The sequence below is a fragment of the Orcinus orca genome, chromosome 7 (assembly GCF_937001465.1).
Source record: "Orcinus orca chromosome 7, mOrcOrc1.1, whole genome shotgun sequence".
NCBI lineage: Eukaryota > Metazoa > Chordata > Mammalia > Artiodactyla > Delphinidae > Orcinus > Orcinus orca.
Window position 1 is genome coordinate 39967395 of NC_064565.1, and position 19867 is coordinate 39987261.

Sequence of the window (19867 nt, forward strand, 5' to 3'; positions counted from 1 at the left end):
CATATGCCTACTTTAGTTATTACGGTATGCCAAAGAGTTTCAATACTTTTTGTTCATAAGATGTTTAAAATTTAGGTAGGGAAACAAAATAATCTCAAATAGCAATTAGTGAGAAGACAATGTGATAATTAATTGTATTTTAAACTGACAAAGTAAAGTGCTAAAGAATCAAGTTGGGTAGGATGAGATGTTAATTGCATAGGATGGATTAAAAAGGCAAAAGCAGTTACAGAGGGACGACCATGGTACCGCTTGCTAGGGAACTGAGGAGAAAGCAGCTTTTAAAAAATCTCGTTCTTCGAAATAGGGTCATTTGTAGAGACATGGATGGACCTAGAGGCTGTCATACAGAGTGAAGTAAGCCAGAAAAAGAGAAACAAATACCGTATATTAATGCATATATGTGGAATCTAGAAAAATGGTACAGATGTACCTGTTTGCAAGACAGAAATGAGACACAGATGTAGAGAACAAAAGTATGGAACCAAGCTTGGAAAGGGAGGTGGGGTGGGATGAACTGGGAGATTGGGATTGACATATATATACTAATGTGTATAAAACAGATATCTAATGAGTTCCCTGATGCTGTACAACACAGGGAACTCCACTTCACTGTACAGTAGAAACTAACACAACATTGTAAAACAACTATACCCCAATTAAAAACAAAATCTTGTTCTTGGTTGTATTGCATTGCTCTGCAGGTAGTTTATTATTCTTGATGTCAGATCTATTAGTTACCTTAATGTCTGGAAGAAAAGGAATATACCAATACTTCTGTAATGTGTTAGGTGGAATCTGAATGTTCCTGGGAAGGTTTACCGTGGGAAAAGAGGTGCAAATTTAAGCTTTTACAAGATTGCTTTTATCCCACTGACTAAACTCCTTCTCCTCTCTTACAAATGTTTCCTAGCTTTTCCTAAAATGTCTCACAATGTTCATGAGGACTAGTGTCAGGGGGCTTTAAAAAAAAAAGTAGATTTCTGTTACATGATTTCACTTACCATCAACCATGTTACCACTGTAAGTGGCATAAAGCTGGGCCCGTCATCTCCCACGCTCAAAGCTCCGGGATGTATCAACACTTCCTTTTGAGCAATAAGGCTGCTTCTCCAGCTGTTTTGCCCTCTATTCATTAGGGAAACTGAAAAAACAAAGAGCAATATGAGTAACATGGTTAAAGGAGAATGGGGCAGCCCGTTGGAAGAGTTCTCATTAGTTAATGCTATCAACAAGACCCCCAAGGTCTTAGCTCTTACACTAGTCTTTTCGTAGACTCTGTCTCGTCTCATTCCCTCTGGCACCTATTCCATCAGGGGCTTCATGGTAAGCTTGGGCTTACTGTTAAGGACCTGATAAAGGGATTTCTGTAAAATTCATACTTGATCTTACATTTCCAATTTGTAAAGTGGATGGGAACAAAATTGCTTAGATGCTGTTTTTCATCTGAAACTGGTAAAGCACAAGCAGATTATTTGATGGGGTACCAGGGATCACCAGCTTTCTTTGGACCACACTATGAGAAACACTGTGCTAGGTCCATCAAGGGCATGGGCTACGTTGCCTGAAAAAGAATCAGATGGGGACTCGACGTTCTATATAAGTGGAAGAAGGAAGAAGCCTGAACCTGGAGTGTGGCTGGTTTTTCCTGAAGCTGGGCAGAGGCAGGAGGTGGCTGCCATGGAGTATTCTAGAGGTGGCAGAACCTCAGATGGGAGTGACTCTGTGCCTGTGGAACTAGAAACCAAGCGGCTTAAACATGGGGGTCCCAGAAGAGGTTTCCCTGGCTGAGTTTGGTGAGAGTGTGAAGGATCGTTTGAGGGACTGTCAGCAGTACTAGTTGTTTTTTATGTCCTTAAAGGTTTGTGAAATAAGGAAAAACTCCATCCCAATTGGGTTATCCTCCATTTTCCTGGATGACACATACCTGGGGTTCTTGTAAGATCCAAGAGTGGTGATGAAGCCCTGCTAAACAAATTTCTCATTAACCATGGTGAAGGAGTGTTGGAAGCAGCTTTAATTTTATTTAGAAAAATTAAGAAATATAAATGCTATTGCATTCCAGATGCCATGGGGTAATTAAGATCGGTTACAAGTCTTCAACAGAAGATCACTAAAAAAAGATCTGTTTCTGTTGGGATATAGATTTCTCTGATCTTGTTTGAGAACTGGCTTCACAGGCAAAGCAAATTTAACAAGCAAAAGTGCAAACCAATTAGGAATTACTAAAGCCACACTCCCATTTGGTAAAATGAAAAAAGAAAAACCTTAACTAAACTTGGATATAGTGGAATTCATCACTATTTCCAAGCAAAGGTGACAAGCAATACTGAATGCTTCTCTGGAATTTCAGTCACTAAATACGGGGTATTTTAAAGACGTTCAGTGGCCGTGAGCACTCTTGTGAATTTCTCATTCACATCATATCAAGTATATTAAAATGAACTGATAACCACATTTAATGAAATACATATAGAAATGTAAGAGTTGACTTGCAGTCGCAGGTTCCCATGTTGCATTTTTAAAGATAAAAACATTAGTTTTAACTTTGTGATTTTCTTTTTAATATTTGGAACCAATCAATTTTCCCCCATACCTCTAATATTTCCACAGATCCTTGGAAATTTTGAAGGCCCCACAAGATCAAACCTATGGTGCCTAATAGATTAAAGCACCTGTACAGATGGAGAGCTAGTGGTCAGATGTATGCTTTCTGTGGCAACTGACCTGTTGTGCTCCTCATAAAAACAGCAGTTTACAAGGGGCAATGGCCTTAAGCCAGTGTCAGATTCTATCACTTAACATGGCACAGCAATCCTTTCCTTTCCAGGTGAACTGCAAACGTATTTCATTTCAGTGGAAGGAATGTGTCTATAAGGAGGTTGAAAAAAAGTTTTTCTAATGATACAAATAAATTGAACCAGTGGCTGTTTTTCATGGCTTCCAAACGCAAAGGCATTATGATTTGATCAGGCATTTTTTATAAGAATATGAAATTTCTCCTTTTTAATGAGCAGGTTTGGGGTAGCTTGAAACAGTGGAATATTGGCAAGAATACTGGACACAGGGAGAGAAAGATGAACTTGGTTTTACTTCTTGCACTAAGGAATTGTGTGAGCTTCACTGCATCTCTTGGCCCGTGCAGGCCTCAGTTACTTCCCTCGTGTAGTGAATGATTTGGAGTGAACAGGTACTGTATTTTCTAGACTTCGGTTCTTTACAAAGCACTTTCATGATTTTTGCCATATTCATGTGATATCGGGCCAATAATTTTATAATACTTTCATCTGTATAAACTCCACTCTTCACTTTAACAAGTATTTGAGGAGACGTCTGCTTCTGGTCAAGATGAAATAACAGGGAGCAGATTTACCCTCCCACCTGAAACAACTAAATACACGAACAAAATATACAAAGCAAGAATTTTCAAGACATTAGGCATCAGGCAATGAAGGCAGTGTTACCCCAGAGAGAGGAAACAAATGTGGTGAACTCTACAATTGCCCTAGCTTATTGCCTAGAGTTTCCAGATCTTTCTAAACAATAAGCTGGGGCAATTGTAGGGTTCACTTCATTTGTTTCCAGTTGTGGTACAGGGAAAGGGAATCCCGGCAGAGCCTCGCAGTTTCCCTGGGTTGAGGAAATGGGAGTCAGTGGAAGCCAGGGTGCTGGAGAGTGAACAGCTATACAGAGAGAAAACTCTAGATCTGAAGAAGGTTTCTCTCCAGTATTCAGCTGAGTATTGATCATGCATGCAGGTGAGGAAACTATCAAGTCTGGGGAGAGAACCATCTGAAAGTATTAGAGGGAACAATCAGCAGGGATCATAAAGGGCAGGAAATAGTGCCTATTCTCACCGCGTAGATCTCGTAATTCACAGGGCATCAGGTATACAGAAGGGTATTGCCTCAACAGTGGGGAAAGTTAGTCCTAGACTAAACTCTACTCTGGTCTCATCTAACAAAGCTTAAAAGGAAGACCTGAGAGGATCATTCTGTTTCCAGGTAACCCAACTGCATCCCAGAACAAAGTTCAAGAATATTTATTTAAAAAGAAATTATGGCCAAACCAAAAAAAGTAAAATTGCAATTTATGGTACCCAGTCAAAAATTACCAGGAATGCAAAGAAGCATAATGAAGAGAAAAAAATCGATCAACCAAAACCAATCCAGAACTGACACAATTATAGAATTTGTTCACAAGGATATTAAATCAGTTATTATAACCATATTTCATATGTTCAAAATGCTAGAGGAAAAACTAAAGATTGTAAGTAGAGAAGTGAAACATGAAAAAGATGCAAATTGAACTCCTAGAGATGAAAACTACAGTGGCTGAGGTGAGAAGTGTACTGGGAAGGATTAATGTCATATTGGACATTATAGAAGAAAAGACTAATGAACCTGAAGACAAAGCCACTCTGAATGAAACATAGAGGGGGAAAAAAGGATTAAAGTAGTGAACGGAGCTTCAGGGGGCTGTGGGAACACTTTAAGCTGTCTAGCAATTATAGTCCCTGAAGGGCAGGGGAGGAGACAAAAAAATATTTGAAGGGATAATGGACGAGAATTTTCCAAATTTTGTGAAAACTATAAAGCCACAAATGCAAGGAGCTCAAAGAATCAGAAGCACAAGAAACAGAAACAGAACTACTCTAAGGCACATAATAATCAAAATGGTCAAAACCAGTGATAAAGATAAAATCTTAGAAACAGCCAGGGAATAAAGACACTTTACATACAGAGGATCAAGGATAAGATGACAATGAATTTCTCATGGGAAAAATTCAAGTGAGGAGACAGAGGAGAAATATACTTAAAGTGCTAAAAGAAAAACCGTCTACTTAGAATTCTGTATATGACAAAAATATCTTTCAAAAAATAGTTTTCTTTCAGACATACAAAGATGGGAAAGAATTCATCACCAGTAGAACCACAGTACAAAAAATATTATGGGAAGTCTTTTAGACAGAGGAAAATGATATTAGGTAGAACTATGGATCCACACAAAGGAAGGAAGAGCACCGAAAATGGTAGCTACATGGGTTAAGTATATAATGTTTTTTCTTATTATTTATATATTTTTAATGAATAATTGATGCAACAAAAATAGCATAATGTGAGGTTTTTAATACAGGTAAAAGTACAATATATAACAACAATAGCCCAAAGCCTGGGAGGGGAAAAACATAAAACTGCTTTTGTTAAGGTTCTTATATGTAAAATAGTACTATATCGATTCAAGGTGGACTTTGATAGTGAAAGATGGACGCTATGACCCCTAAAGAAACCTTCAAAAAATGAAACAAGGGACTATATCTAAATAAGCGAAGAGGGAAGATAAAATGGGATCATAACCAATAATCTGAGAGAAGGCAGAAAAGAAGAAAAAGAGGAAAAAGGGACAAATAGAAAGCAAACAGCGAGTTTATAGATTTTAAACCTAACCATATCAATAATCAACTTAAATAAAAATAAACATCCCAATTAAAAGGTAGAGATGATCAGACTGGATAAAACAAACAAGACCCAAATATATGCTGTCTGTAAGAAAACCACTTTAAAGATAAAGACACTAATGGGTTAGAAGTAAAAGGGTGAACAAAGATATGCCATATTAATTATAAGAAATCTGGACGGGCTGTATTAATATTAGACAAAGTAGGTATCACAACAGAGAATATTATCAGGGATTTTTTAGAAGTCCATTTCATACTGATAAAAGGGTCAATTCAACAAGAGGCTATATCCACTCTAAACATTTATATACCTAACAACAAAGCTTCAGAACACATGAAGCCAAAACTGATAGAACCACAAGGAGAAATAGAAAAACCCACAATTGTGGTTGCAGATTTCACCATCCTTCTCTCAATAATTGATAGATCAAGCGGGCAGAAAATCAGTCGGAAAACTTGAACACCAGTCCCAACCCAAATGACCTGACTGACGTTTACAGAACATTCCACCCATCTACAGCCAAATACACATTCTTCTCAAGGGCACACAGAACATTTGCCAACAGAGATTGTATTCTGGGTATAATGCAAACCTCAATAAATTAAAAAGGATTCAAGGCACACACTGTATTCTCTGACTGCAAAGGAATTAAAATAGAAATCAAAACCAGGTATCGATAACCCTGGTATTGTCTGGATAGCCAGACAATCTCCAAATATTTGGAAACTAAGTAACATGCTTCTTTGTTATCCATGGATCAAAGAAGAAGTCAAAACGGAAATTACAAAGTATTTTGAACTGAATGAGAATGAACACAACATATCAGAATTTGTACAATTCCACTAAGGCAGGACTTAAGAGGAACTTTATAGCACTAAACCCCTATATGAGAATAGAAGAAAGATCTCAAATCAACAACTTCAGCTTCTACCTAAGAAACTAGAAAAGGAAGATGGAATTAAACCCAAACTAAGCAGAAGGAAGGATTGGGCTTTTTTCTGGCTACGGTTAGCTGTGTGACCTGGGCCAGCATTGTTCTTTCTGGTCCTGCCTGGTTTCATCACTTGACAAATAAGGACTGTAAACAATATCAGTGTTCACCAAATGCTGGGTCCGCCACATAGGAATCATAAGGGAGCCTGTTAGAAACACTAATTTCTAAGCCCTGACCCAGATCTAGGGAATCAAAATTTCTGGGTAGGGCCTGAGAACCTGTGCGTTTTAAACACAGAAGTGATAGTAATGTCTGGAGTGGTAGGACCAGTGTCCTTCTCCTTGGTGGCATTCTGTTCAGTGACATGACTTCTGAGGGGATGCCAGCCAGGAAGCCTCAGCCCTAGACAGGAGGCTCTCAGCTTCAGCGTGATCCCTGCCCCGTAACTCAAGTAGCCAAGTCATCATGGGGAACATAAGGGCCTGGACAATGAGAATATTAGCAATGACCGGGATGGACTAACGGTAGAGCGCTTCCATTCATCTTATAACGTTACAGAAGCCTCAGCTTCCATGGTATTCAGTAGGTGAAGGAGTCTGATTATGATCAAGGTCGGATTCCCAGCCCTTCTAGCTTAGGGTATGATTTAATGTTTCATTTTCATTTTATTTGTGCCTATTTCTGTTCCATAATTTATTTCTTTAAGCATCAGTGCCTTTATCTCTTTGAACAACCTCAACAAATTTATGCTGACATCTTTTCAGACGATTCTCTAAGATGCTTTTCATTTGGAGTGAACTATTCTTCCAAGTCTCTTGTTTCTTGGCTGTCCTGCGAGAAGTTAGCCTTTCTTCCTGTGTTTTGGAATTTTGGTTTGCAGGCTAATTTTGAGTATTCCCTCGAAACTTTTCCCTTCCTGACAGGTTGACTGCCTAGCCCAGTCCTCCTATTCCTAAACCAGAACCAGGTTTTACAGTTGAGCGTAGGATGTACTGCCCCTAGGGGACATCGAGGGGTATGGCCGATCCATTTACAGAGTGGGTAGTTGGCTCAGTTCCTGAGAGTAACACATAGCCTTTGCGCCTTGTCTCCCCAGGCTTACAGTTCTTCATCTGAAGCCATAGTCCCAGTAGAGTGAAAGCACTGTCTACCTCTGGCATCTAACAGGAAGCCTGGCTCTGCTCCAACTCTCATTCACATTTAGAACTCCTTGTCCCACAGGGATCAAGCTCCCAGTCACTGGTGCCTACTTCCAGAGCCCAGACAACCCACAGTTTGTGTTTTCCCTTTGTGTCTGGTCCATGAGATCTTATCTTATACCAGAGCCTGGTTGGGTCTTCCTGGTTTCTTCCCTGCCTCCCTCCCTTCCTTCTTCTTTCTTTCTCTCTCTTTCTCTGTCTCTTTCTTCCTGCCTTTTAAATATTTCATCTGTCATTGCTATGTGTTCAGAGTAGGAAGGTGAACTCACTGCCTCTTGATCATTATAAAAATCTGAATTAATTCATTTGAAAATGGTAAAGAAATGATATTTTTTCCAACCCCAAGTCTCTGGGGTAAGATCCACACCCCCTATCGTGATTGACTCCTGTTTACTCTTCCACTTGACACAACCTGAGCATTTAAATCTTCTGTTAATGCTTGTGGTATGTTATACAAGTTGGTACTTATTGATTTGTTAGAAATGGTATGTGTGTGCATGTCCTGTTCTCCAACATAATCTGCTAACCGCCTAACAGCAGAGACCATGATTTATCATTAAAGTATTAACCAAATGACACATTTTCTGATAGCCACACACAGAAAACCTCAATAAATACCAATTACCAGACTGATTTACCCCACCCATCTCAAATTTCCTTAATTCCTCCATCGACTGCATCATGACACAACAAAAATACTTATATATCCCCAAATAATGTTGAAATACAAAAATGGACAGCTCTATTCAATATATCAATACAAATATGTACACATTTGATATTTTCAGTTTTTTCTTTTCTTGCTATGTGCTTTGAGAGTTAGTGTCCCCTGATCTTTCAACCTGGAAACCTTGCATAGTTGTCTACTATCCATTTTCCAGTGAGACGGAGACAGAAAAATTACCAGTGAGATGGAGAGAGAAAAGGGCCTCCAGCCCTGCCCATCAGGAAATCAGCTACCTGTGACCAGAGAGTGAGTACATTCTTTCTCCAGGCAGGTGTTAACCCACCCCAGCTAGTTAAGAGCCTGCAGGGCTTCTACTTTGGGGAGATAAAGAGGCAGCCTGTGTGGGGTCCCATCTCCTCCCCCATAGAGCCATTTGTTCCTGGGGATACACCCCCTCCAGGAATCCTTCAATGCTCTTCAAACCATGGGCATGCACAATGTACCTGACCTTGTTCAAAGGCAGGGGCTGCACTGCCCCAGGCAAAGAGTAAAGAAATACAGAAAATTACATCTTTCCTTGTCTCTTTCACTCTGTTGTAAAAGGAAAGACTCTTGTGTCTGTTGACCAAAACACTTATTAGTTCTCCCTTTTTTTCTATCCACCCTGTAATGCACACCATCAGCTGTTAATGATTCAGCAGTAGGAATCTTCACTTTGATAAGATGCAGCCAGTGGGAAAAAAACCGCAAAACTTTGTATCCTCTACACTTAGATCATTCATTTACCTCTGGGAAGAATGCTCTTTATGCCCCTTCATTGAATCAGGCATGGACTTTGTGTGAAACATGTTTTATCCTGTAGAAAGGCTCTTTGGAGAGTGGCATTTACTCAAAGGGAACAAATGCCTGCAGGGTGTTCTTACCGAGGGGGGGGGGTGGATGGCTGGTGACAAGGTGTGACATCTGCAGAAGAAATATAGTCAAGCACTTGAGCCACCCCGTAGTTCCCAGTAGACAGAGGGCTCACTCACAAAACAACAGTAGAAATTTGGCTTATGTTCGAAAGGCTATTTACTCAGAACTCTACCCACCTGATGGTACTGGCATTTTAACTATAATATAGGGAAAGGGACGTGAAATCTGTGTGAGGCCACGGCTGCCAACACACACTCCTGCACACATGGGCGATCCCTGGCTTAGAGCAGCAAAGACTATAAATCCATGATAAGACGTGTGTTCATGTATCTGCATGAGAAAATGAGGGATACTTAACAAAAATGTAATTTGCTAAGTACGTGGAAGGTTATCCTTATACTCTAGGTTTCCTTTCAAGTTTTAGTTTGGGCTTTTAAAGACAAACTAGAAAGTTACTACATTCCTAAATCCCTGTAAACCAGACTTAAAACTGAGTGGCAGATTTTAAAGACACTTGTGGGTTAAGGGTGGAACACTGGGAGATGTTTTAATGTTTTTTTTTCAAGGGAGTACTCAAAGGTGAAATATATTAATGCGTGTGAGAGTAGTCATAGAAAAGCATACTTACTGTTGAATATGTTTGCCAGAAGATTTAGATTCTAAAAAGAGAAGACCTGAAAGGCAGGGTGCCAGTGCTCCTTGACTTGGGAAAAACCAGGGACTTGGAAGAGTTCAGTGGAGCCCACCACCTGACCTCCTACAATGGGGAGTGTTATGGGTTGAATTGTGCCCCCCAAAAGATACGTTGAAGTCTTGACCCCCAAAGTCCCAGAATGTGACTTTATTTGGAATAGAGTCTTTGTAGTTAGTTACAATGAAGTCATACTGAGCTAGGCTGGACCTTAATCCAGTGACTGGTGTCTTGTCCTCTAAGAAAGAAAACGGAGGATCTAGAAGATGCACAGGGAGAACGCTTTGTGATGATGGAGGCAGAGGTCAGAGTGACATATCTACAAGCCAAGGACTGGCAAGGATTGCTGGAGGTACCAGAAGCTACGAGAGAGGCATGGGACACACTCTCTTTCAGGGTCTCCAGAAGGATGCCCTTGATCTTGGACTGCTACCCTCCAGGACTGTGAGAGACTACATTTCTGTTATTTTAAGCCACTCAATTTGTGATACTTTGTTATGGAAACCCTGGGAAACCTACACAGGGTTAACGTGTGTAGATATCGTCCATTTTTTGGTTGTTTCCACTGGGAGAGTAAATTCAGTCCCTGCTATTCCATCTTAGCTGGAAGCAGAGATCTACTAATGATTTTTTGATGAGTTTTTTAATGTCTTGTTATGGATACCTTCTGCACGGGCACATTATGTGAAGAAGTAAGTTTGGTGTTTAATCCCTCAAGCATACCTTCTGAGACTTCCCAGTTTCCTCTGTTAACACTTTCATATTTCACATTTATATGTTAGATTATTTGATCAATGACTTTGTCCCTCACTAGACTGAAAGCTCAATGAGCCATGGCACCAATGTTTTTGTTTTGCTCATCACTGTCTTTTCAGCTTCTAGTATGTACCTTTTGTTGAATAAATGTTTGGTAAAAGAATGAATTTTCTGTCTGCAAAATGCATTGCTATTCTTTTAACACAGCATTCCAGGGAACTTCAACACTTCCTGATTTGATTATTCTATGTACTTTCACACTGTCTGTCCTAGGACACCCCTACATTTGCCCAATCTACCCGTCATGGAGAATGTTGGCAAAGGGGCACTTCTGTGTTAGACTTGCAAGATTGTGCCCTATGCCTTCCCTCAAAGAGGAAGGACTGGCTGCTGGGATCCCAGGAGCCTTTAAAATTCAAGAGTCTCCCAAGGCTGGACAGCCAGACCCTGCACAGAGGGCACTGGGCAGAGATGTGGTCCTAGAGAACTACGTGATCTTATTGGAGAATCCTGTTTTCTTTTGGAAGTAAACTCGTTGGGAGAAAGAGGAAGAAGATAGCTATATAACATGCACCGTGTAGTTAGTACTAGATACGGACTATTCACTGGTGACTCTTCAAAAGACCACCAGAAACACTTATAAATCAAGCAAAGCTAAATTTATTAGCTCTACTGCAATATGGACAACATCTCCTGGACCGTCTCAGTAGAGATGCTGAATCAGAAAATTAGGGAAGGATATGAGAGACTGAATGTACAAATGCACAAATGGCCGGACCACATATAGCAATAGAGCTGTGACCCACAGCCTCGGTGATAGCCAGCCCAGGAAGCCAAACCACAGCCTCTGCAGCAATTGGCCTAAAATGGTCAAGACTGGTCAATGACTGACAGTTCCCCTAATTTTGCTCCCTCCCCCCTCAACTCAGGACTAAGCAGAGAAAGTCAAATATGCCTTCTAATTACCCTACCTCCAGCCTCTCCATGACAACAATTTCCAATTAGAGCATACCAGAAGTTGTCCTTTTTGTTTTTTTAATTATAAAGCTTTACCACTCTTCTGCTTGGGTTTAGTCTCTACCAAATGCAAGTGAGGGTGGCTTAAATCTCTTGCTATAGTAAACGCTGAATAAATAGCCCCTGTTCTCATCTGGATTCCCTTCATTCATTCCCATAGGTATTTATGAAGTTTTTAGAGCCTGAGCTGGGATTTTTAGGCAAGTCTTGAAAAGTAGGGACTAGTTGGAATGGGCAGAGTCTATGACATAACACTTTGGAAGGCACAGCTAGGAGAGAGTCTGGAAGTACTCACTTGAGAAGTTAGCCTTATGTGAGCCGTTTAATAGGCTCATAGTTTTTTTTCCAGAAGTAGGTATTCCCTGGAGCAAAGAGCTAGGATATTTTTGTTTGTTCTCCCTATGTTAAATATTCCTGGGACCAAAGTATGCCTGGTTCAAGAATTAGTTAATACAAGGACAGGGAATTATGTTGGTTCCAGTTCTTGGGGTTGATGAGGAAAAAAAATTCATTTTTGAGTCCATCCTTGATTTTTTTCTTTTCTTACTCAACCTAGACAACAAGATCAGTCACTTGAATAACGCCCTCACTAGCATAAACAACTTCCTTAGCTCCTGTCCTATTGTGCTAACCCACAAGGTGCTAAACCTGAATTAATCCTACACTGTGTGATGAAATTGTTTTTCATCTCTTGTTCCAACAGCAATCTGTTGGTGGTGGCTAGGAGGAACAGTGAACTCAGAAGGGTGCTGAGGCCATGTGACGTCTCAGAAGGAACAAGCACGTGTCTGCTATGTGCACAAGTGGAGAGTGGAGAGAGTTTAAACTCTGTCTTAAAACTATGTCTCAAAAATGTATACCTCTACTGAGCTTTGGGCCCACATATCCAACTACCCCCGGGGAACCTTATCTGGATATTCTACAACCGTGCCAATCTGCACAAATTATAATTGCTCTCCTTCACCAAAGGTTTGCTAATCGATCCATCAGATTGGCCCTATGATCCTTGTTGGCACAGTGTTCCAGGCAGCCATTACCACCACTCAGGTTAACACGCAATTCAAGATAAACCCTCTGTGATCTGGCTAAGGAAATTTGCTCTGATTGTGGAGTTATAGGCATCAACAATGGGGATGAGAGAAGAAGTTGATGAAATGATGGAAACCCAACCTCTTGAAATTTTATCTCATTTTTTCTTGCCCCTGAGTGCAGAAGATCAGAAGCAAAAATTCAACCAGTACTAGATTATCTCAGGTACAGTGATAGACACTGGGGAAAAGAAAGGTAATGAAACTTTTAGACCTTTTTGGATTCATTCTTTACAATATCCTATTTAGCTTACATATACCTGCCCATCTCTCACAACTTCCTCTCAACCTCCAATATTTTAATTGTCAGATGGTAATTAGGAGACAACCTTATTTATGGGAAGGATTACAATGTCAATTCTATGTAAGGTGGTATCTGTGTTTATGCAAAAAGTGCTCCCTGATAGAAACAGATATAAAACTGATTGATGTCTTAAAGCAACTGAGGGGTCTTTGCTGGCAGCTAAAATTACTGTTTCCTAGTAGAAAAACTGGTGGAGAAAATTGAGTTCTTATAATAAATTCCGTAACTGCTTAGCTGTAAATGATTTTTAAAAGTCACTTGACTGTGCAAACTGGTTAGAAGTATTTAAATGATATTTCAAAAGCTTAATGTCAACCATCAGTGTCCAATAAATGAAAATTACTTTTAGTGATACATCTGGAAATATGATGGTTTTTTGAGCTAAAATCTCTCAAGCTTTGCATAAAATCTGTATTTTAATTTCCACTGTGTGCCTGTTATATAAACTTCTGATATTTGTTATAGAGAAAAAGAAAGATAAACTAGATACTACTTGGAATATTGAAAAATGAGTAGAATGTTAAGATATGCTAAATTTATTGTTCGCTCATCAAGAGAAAGAAAGTGAATTTATTTAGGGAAACAATTTTACTTAAAGAAAGGGCAATATTTTAATAAGTAGAAAGGGGAAGGGAACATATTTTGAAATAGGAGCAGCATCACTGGAATGAAAAATGTAATGTGACAAAGTAGCTACCTTGAAGGAGAAAACACTCATTTTTGTTACAGTCCTGTAAAATCCCGACTTTATCTTCATTCTTATCTGTTCATTCATTTAACTATTATTTATTGAGTACCCACTCTGTACTGGCATTGTGTAAGCCATTGGTGACATTTCAGTCAATAAGATAGTCATAGTTTCTTCTTTCACAGAGAGTGTTTAGTGGAATTTTCATTAATGATTAATTCATACACTCATTATATTAGGTAAAATGAGGTTTAGCTCTGTGTGACAGGAAACTTGAATTAACAATGGTTTAAACAATTGCCTCATCTAAATATAGATCATCCAGGGACTTCCCTGGTGGCACAGTGGTTAAGAATCCGCCTGCCAATGCAGGGGACACGGGTTCGAGCCCTGGTCCGGGAAGATCCCACATGCCGTGGAGCAACAAAACCTGTGCGTCACAACTACTGAGCCCGCACACCTAGAGCCTGTGCTCCGCAACAAGAGAAACCACCATAATGAGAAGCCTGCGCACCGCAATGAAGACCTAATGCAGCCAAAAATAAATAAATTAAATTAATTAATTAAAAAAATAAATATAGATCATCCAGACCTCAAATTGCGGGTCCATCATCATAATAAACCTCAAGCCTTTTTATCTTGCTGCTCTGCCATTCCTAACCAGCATAGGCATTTAGATTTTGAGTCTGTTTTCTTTCATTTAGCATAGTGCATTGGGATATAGAACGTTGTTCGTATCAACAGCCCATTCCTTTTCATTATTGAGTAGTTTTCCATTCTATGGAAATACTACATTTTGTTTATCTATTTCCCAGTTGAGGGACTTTGGAGTTGTTTCAAGATTTTAGTGACTAAATTGCTATAAACATTTGTTTAGAGGTTTTTGTGTGAATATAGCCCTATCATTTCACTTTGGTAAATATCTAGGAGTGGAAAATTGGGCCATATGGTAAGTGTATACTGAACTTTATAATAGCTGTGAAACTATTTTTAGAGTGGCAGTACATTGTGCATTCCCAACAGCAATATACAAGAGTTCCAGTTGCTCTGCATCCTCATCAGAATTTGGTATCATCAGGGTTTTTTTTAACCATTATATTAAGTGTATAGCAGTATCTCATTGTGGTTTTAATTAGCATTTCATTAATGACTAGTGATAATGAGCATCTTCTCCTGTGCTGCTATCATCTGTATATCTTTTTTGGTAAAATGTTTGTTCAAATCTTTTGTCCGTTAAAGAAATTTGATTGGTTGTTTTCTTCTTGTTGAGTTTTGAGAGTTCTTTATATATATATTGGCTACAAGTCCTGTGTCAGATATATGATTTGCAAATATTTTCTCTATGTCTTTTCATTCTGCCAACAGTTTTGTTTGCAGAGCCAATGTTTTTAATTTTCATAAAGTCTAATTTATTTATTCTTTTATGGATTGTGCTTTGTATCTTAAAATTGTATATTTATATGTTAAAAGCCAAATTTATAAAAAAACCAAAAGAATAAATTCCTCCTGGCACCAACAGATTATCTATAAATAGTACATTAGCTATGTCTCCTAAATGTGACATCAAACAAGAAGAAATTAGATAATTTATGCTGGAAGAACTAGATTACAGTTATGAAACATGACATAAGGATCTCACAATATCAATTTTTAAAACACAGAACTAAAGATTTTAGATTCTGTACCTTTGTAGTATGTAAATACATGAAATAAAATGTTTCATGGGGGCTTCAAAAACCCATTCATTTATTAATCCATTTATTTCTTTAAAAATTTTTACTGAGCACCTACAATGAGCCAGACACTGTGTTCTGGATGATGGTACACAGATGAATATGAACGGAGATAGAACTTTGGACAAATAAATAAACAGGTTATAACACAATGTGGTAAGAACTATAGTTGGCATTTGTTCAAAGTAAACCATGCTTCTTTTTGCACAGGTGGTGGTTTCATCACACACATCTCAGTTTACAATTATTTTTCTGTGTGACGGGCCTTAATGTTTGTCTCTCTCATGGTCTATTCCAGGAGTATAAATACAATTTATGTTTTCTTCATAGTGGCTGGCACATAATACAAGCTAGATAAACAATCGTTGAATAAATAAAGTGCTTGCTATTGAAGTATAGAGAGGAAGAGTTGCTAAATCTGCTCCTGGGATCGCATTAAAAAAGGTGACTTTTGAAGTGAGCCTTGAAGCAGAGGTAGGAACTTGCTGGTGGGGGCGGGGTGAGGCTGGGGAGGAAGAGAAGGGCAGCAGGGCAGCACTGTACAGTCTTAGCCATGGGAATGTGAAGTCACACAGCCCCTGTGGGAAGGACAAAAGGTCCCAGGAGGGTAGAATCATCCTATGTAGGGAAGTGTGGGGAGCAGCAGATGAAGCCGAAATGGAAGGCAGGGGTCAGGATGGGAAGGAAAGGCCTTGTCAACCAGGATAGGTTTGAACTTCATAGCGATGGAGTTGGGGAGACTGAAGGATTTTAAGCTTTTAAGTGACATGAGCAGTAGAGCAGTAAAGACTATGGCTGAAGCCTGGATAAGAGATGATAAGGGTGTGGCAGTGGCAGCAGAGATGTTGAGGAGAGACAGACCTGAAAGCTATTCCAGGAGACCAAATTTATGGGACTTGGTGATTGATAAGATGTGAAGGGTTAAGTAGAAGGAGAATTTAAAGTTTTAGCTCTTCTGATGCCTGGAGAGTATCGTATGTAGGGAGTTAACATATTATTTTTTTTCCTGATTAATAAGTATTACATGTTCTTTAGAAAATATAGGAAAGCATAAAGAAGGAAAAAAAAATCAGCTCTTATCTCAGCGCACAGAAATAACCACTGCTGATATTCTGAGTGCCTATCCTATCATTCTTCTAAAATAGATCCTAAGGATTCTATCTCCACAAGAAATCCACGGTCTCATGAACAACATTAATATATTGAATTTAATTTTGAACCCAAATGTTAAGTTTTGACTATACTGTGAGCTGAGTCAATTTTTTTAAAAAAATCAAGTGAATTAGGTACATGGGTGGGAACTTCCAAAGAAAGAATTTCTTCCCTGGAAACTAAATAAGGGGCAGCGATGACACCCAGGACATGCCCTCATTCGTACCAGATTCTCAGAGGTGACCTGCCCAGTCACTGAGGGACATTTCCAGGTTCCGTTTCATTAATTCATGTTCAATTCATTCAATGTGCTGATCCCTGCAGGAAGGCAGCTCTGCAGTGATCACCTCCCGTGTCCAAATGTTTGGAGTGCTAATTATTTTTGCCCACTTGAACCTAGAGCTTGTGTGAACCTGTGCACATAAAATAAGTAAGAGAAAAACTTTCTGAGGTCCAGGAGCTGTGAATCAAAAACGCATTATTTGAGACCCTTCCAGATAGAGGAAATGGGAGGGAAGTTAAAAAAAAAAAAAGAAAAGGATATTTTTATGTTGAGAGGAGCGGGGAGGAGCAGAGTCAGGAAGATTCAGAGGATGTCTGCCTGAAAAGAAGCTCGAACAATAGAAAAGCTAAGGAGGAGAGAAAGGGGGCTCAACGATGGACAAATGTATCCACTGGGGCGGGCCGTCCTAGCGAAGGTAGCCTGCAGGCCAGGTACCAGGCGGAGGTGCTGCAGCTGGGGGCGAGCTCCCGGCTCCCGGACGGAACCCTTCCTCCCGACCTTCCCGGGGACCTTCCCTCGTCACGCCCGCCCCCGCCCCGGTCCTCGCCTGCCCTCAGCGGTGCTCAGAGGGTAGGCGGGTCCGCTTCCACTCTGAGGCTCTAGATTGAAAAGTCCCCGAGAGTCAAGTATGATTTACAACAGGGAAGAGAAAAATCAATACCTCCAGAGAGGTTTGGGGATGGGGGGTGGCGGTTACTTGAGGCAAACGTTTGGCAGAGGGTGGGAGAATTCTGCCTTGGGCTTTTCCCACCAAACCTACAACCCGACTCCCACTTCTTCACGACGATCTGCCATCACCAACCCCGGCTCTCTCCCCAACTCCGTCGCCCGCCCCGCGGCATGCGTCTTCTATTGCAAACGTCAGGTGGTCTAGGTTTGCCCTGGGTAGGGAGCTCGACGTGCTTTTCAGCTGCGGTTCTTAGGTGCCGGGGGTTTCGCACGGCCCTGGGGGTGGCGGGGAGTAGGCTTTGGCTGGGGCCATTTCACACGGCCAGGCTTTCCCTCACTCAGCTACTGGCCAGGGTGAAGCGAGCGGCGCAGGGGGTCGCTCACAGGAAAGGGGCAGTGCAACCTGAGCAAACATTGCTAGTTTTGAACGCTCACCGCGAACGGGCTTCAAGGGCAGGTCTCATATCCTCCCGGTTCCGTCCGCGGAACTCGGCAGACTCACTCTGCCGGCCGAAGCGCGGAGCCGGGCACCCCAGCTGCGCCGAGCCAGCAGCTCCGGCCCGCCGGAGTTTGGACACTGGGCGCTCAGGCAGACGCTCCCGGAGTTGGGTCGCGCGCCCCGGACCAATGAGCGTGCCCCGCGGAGGGCTCGGCTCCCCCCCGCGCGCGCTGATTGGTCCCGCGGCCGGCTAGGCCGGGCAGGCCAGTAGCGGCTGCGGGAGGCGGCGAGGGCCCGGCGCGAGTGGGAGTGGCGCGCGCCACCCACCGCCCTGTCCCTCCGCGCCGCGTTCCCTCCTTCTTTTCCTCCCTCCCTCTCTCGCTCGCTCCCTCCTCGCACTCCCCGGCTCCGGCCGCGCGCTGGCGGGGCTCCGCATTGCACACTCCGGGGGCGCCGCAGTGTTCGTGGGATGGAGCAGCGGGCTGCCGCTGGCGGCCGGAATCCGCGTGCAGCCCGGGTGAGTAGAGGCGGGCTTCCCGGGAGAGCACAAAAGGAAACGGGGCTCCTGCCAGCGGCCCGAGCTTATGCGGGGCCTGGGCCAACCACGGAGTGGGCTGAGTCCCTGGAACTACCGAGTGCTAGGACAGTCTTTCCCCCCACAGCCCCTGGCCAGCAGAGCTGGTGTCTTCGCTTCTGCATCCCTCTCCGGTGTTTTGCCCCCGAGTGGGCAGTCCGCACTGCGCGCAGCCTGGGCAGGTCCGGAGGGGCGTGTGTGCGTGTGTGTAGTGCTGGTGCTTTGGGGGTGGGATGGAAATGTCAGGAGCTGCCAAGTTCACCGCTGGAGGAATCTTTCCCAAGAGTAATTCACCACCTTCCCAGGGCCAGGCATGCGTCCACCAGGAACTCCAGCCGGAGGGAGAACCGGGGAGGCGGAGTGGCAGCGCCCCACATGTTGCTGCGGGGCGGGCGGGGGGTGGCGGTGGGCGGCGGCCATGGCCCGGCTGCGCCCACCCAGAACCAATGCGGTGGGGCGGTGAGCTGGGGCGCTTCCAGCCGTCGCGCTAACGGGCAAGGCCCTCCAACTGCCCACTATGGGGGTTCGGCGAGGTGGCGTCCACCCACTGAGCCAGAGCTTCGCCTGGGCTTGACTTGGCGACCCGCTTTTCTCTCCATTAAAAGCAGTTCCATTGATTACATTTGGCTAAACATTCTATTTTAGCCTAAAGCTCTCTATCGGTCGGTCTATCTGACTCGCTCTGACCCCCGCCGCGATCTCACCAGCTCCACTCCCCCAACCCCTGCCTCGACCCTATTCCTCACAGTGAGGTTCAAAACTTGATGTTTGAGCATGATTGTATCCGGCGTGGTCCCTGGCATCTCAGATGTCACAATCATTTGCCGTTTCCTAGGGGAGTCCAAGGACTTGTTGTAATTTGGGGGGTGGGGGTGGGGCGGGACATTGAGGCGGGAGCAACTCTGGTAGGGAGCTAGTTGGTAGAATAGCGTTGACCTCCCAGAGCCATATGACAAAAAGAATGTTAAGCTTCTCCTTCTGGTAACTCACCCAAGGTGTGACCTCCAAAATTCAGTTTTCTTTGTGGGAGGCTAGGGAGTTTAGATTCTCCAGGGGAAAGGTTATTTCTTGTTAAATTGACTTACATTGACATATGCTCTGTTCTGCTCTTCACTGGCCAGCCATTGCAGATGCCTTGATATTATTAGGGCAATTCCCTTAAAGCCATTACGTTTTCTTACTCGAAGTAGCTCTTTGAAATGTTAGATCTGCACCCTATTTCTCTAGAAGACGTTAATGGTTACTGTATATGTGCTCATGTGTACCAAGTTTGCAAAAGATATTTGTGCAATCGTCCAT

The 19867-nt window shown here is 42.2% G+C and overlaps 1 protein-coding gene and 1 long non-coding RNA gene across 3 annotated transcripts in view; one reads left to right on the forward strand and one right to left on the reverse strand.

Moving 5' to 3' along the window:
- Window positions 1-18170, reverse strand: part of LOC117195439 (uncharacterized) — a 32426-nt gene extending 14256 nt beyond the window's left edge. Inside the window, exons 1-2 of the long non-coding RNA XR_004475156.2 lie at window positions 17991-18170; window positions 1005-1144 (exon numbers count right to left, since the gene is read on the reverse strand). This is a non-coding gene — a long non-coding RNA (uncharacterized LOC117195439). The remainder of the gene's footprint in view (window positions 1-1004; window positions 1145-17990) is intronic.
- Window positions 18171-18363: 193 nt separating this feature from the next.
- The window catches only part of LYPD6 (LY6/PLAUR domain containing 6), a 110657-nt gene continuing 109153 nt past the window's right edge, over window positions 18364-19867 (forward strand). Inside the window, exon 1 of one of the 2 annotated variants that reach the window (XM_004276819.3) lies at window positions 18364-18511. The gene's annotated coding sequence lies outside the window, so the exon portion shown is untranslated. The remainder of the gene's footprint in view (window positions 18512-19867) is intronic. The other variant, XM_049712496.1, reaches the window with a different exon arrangement.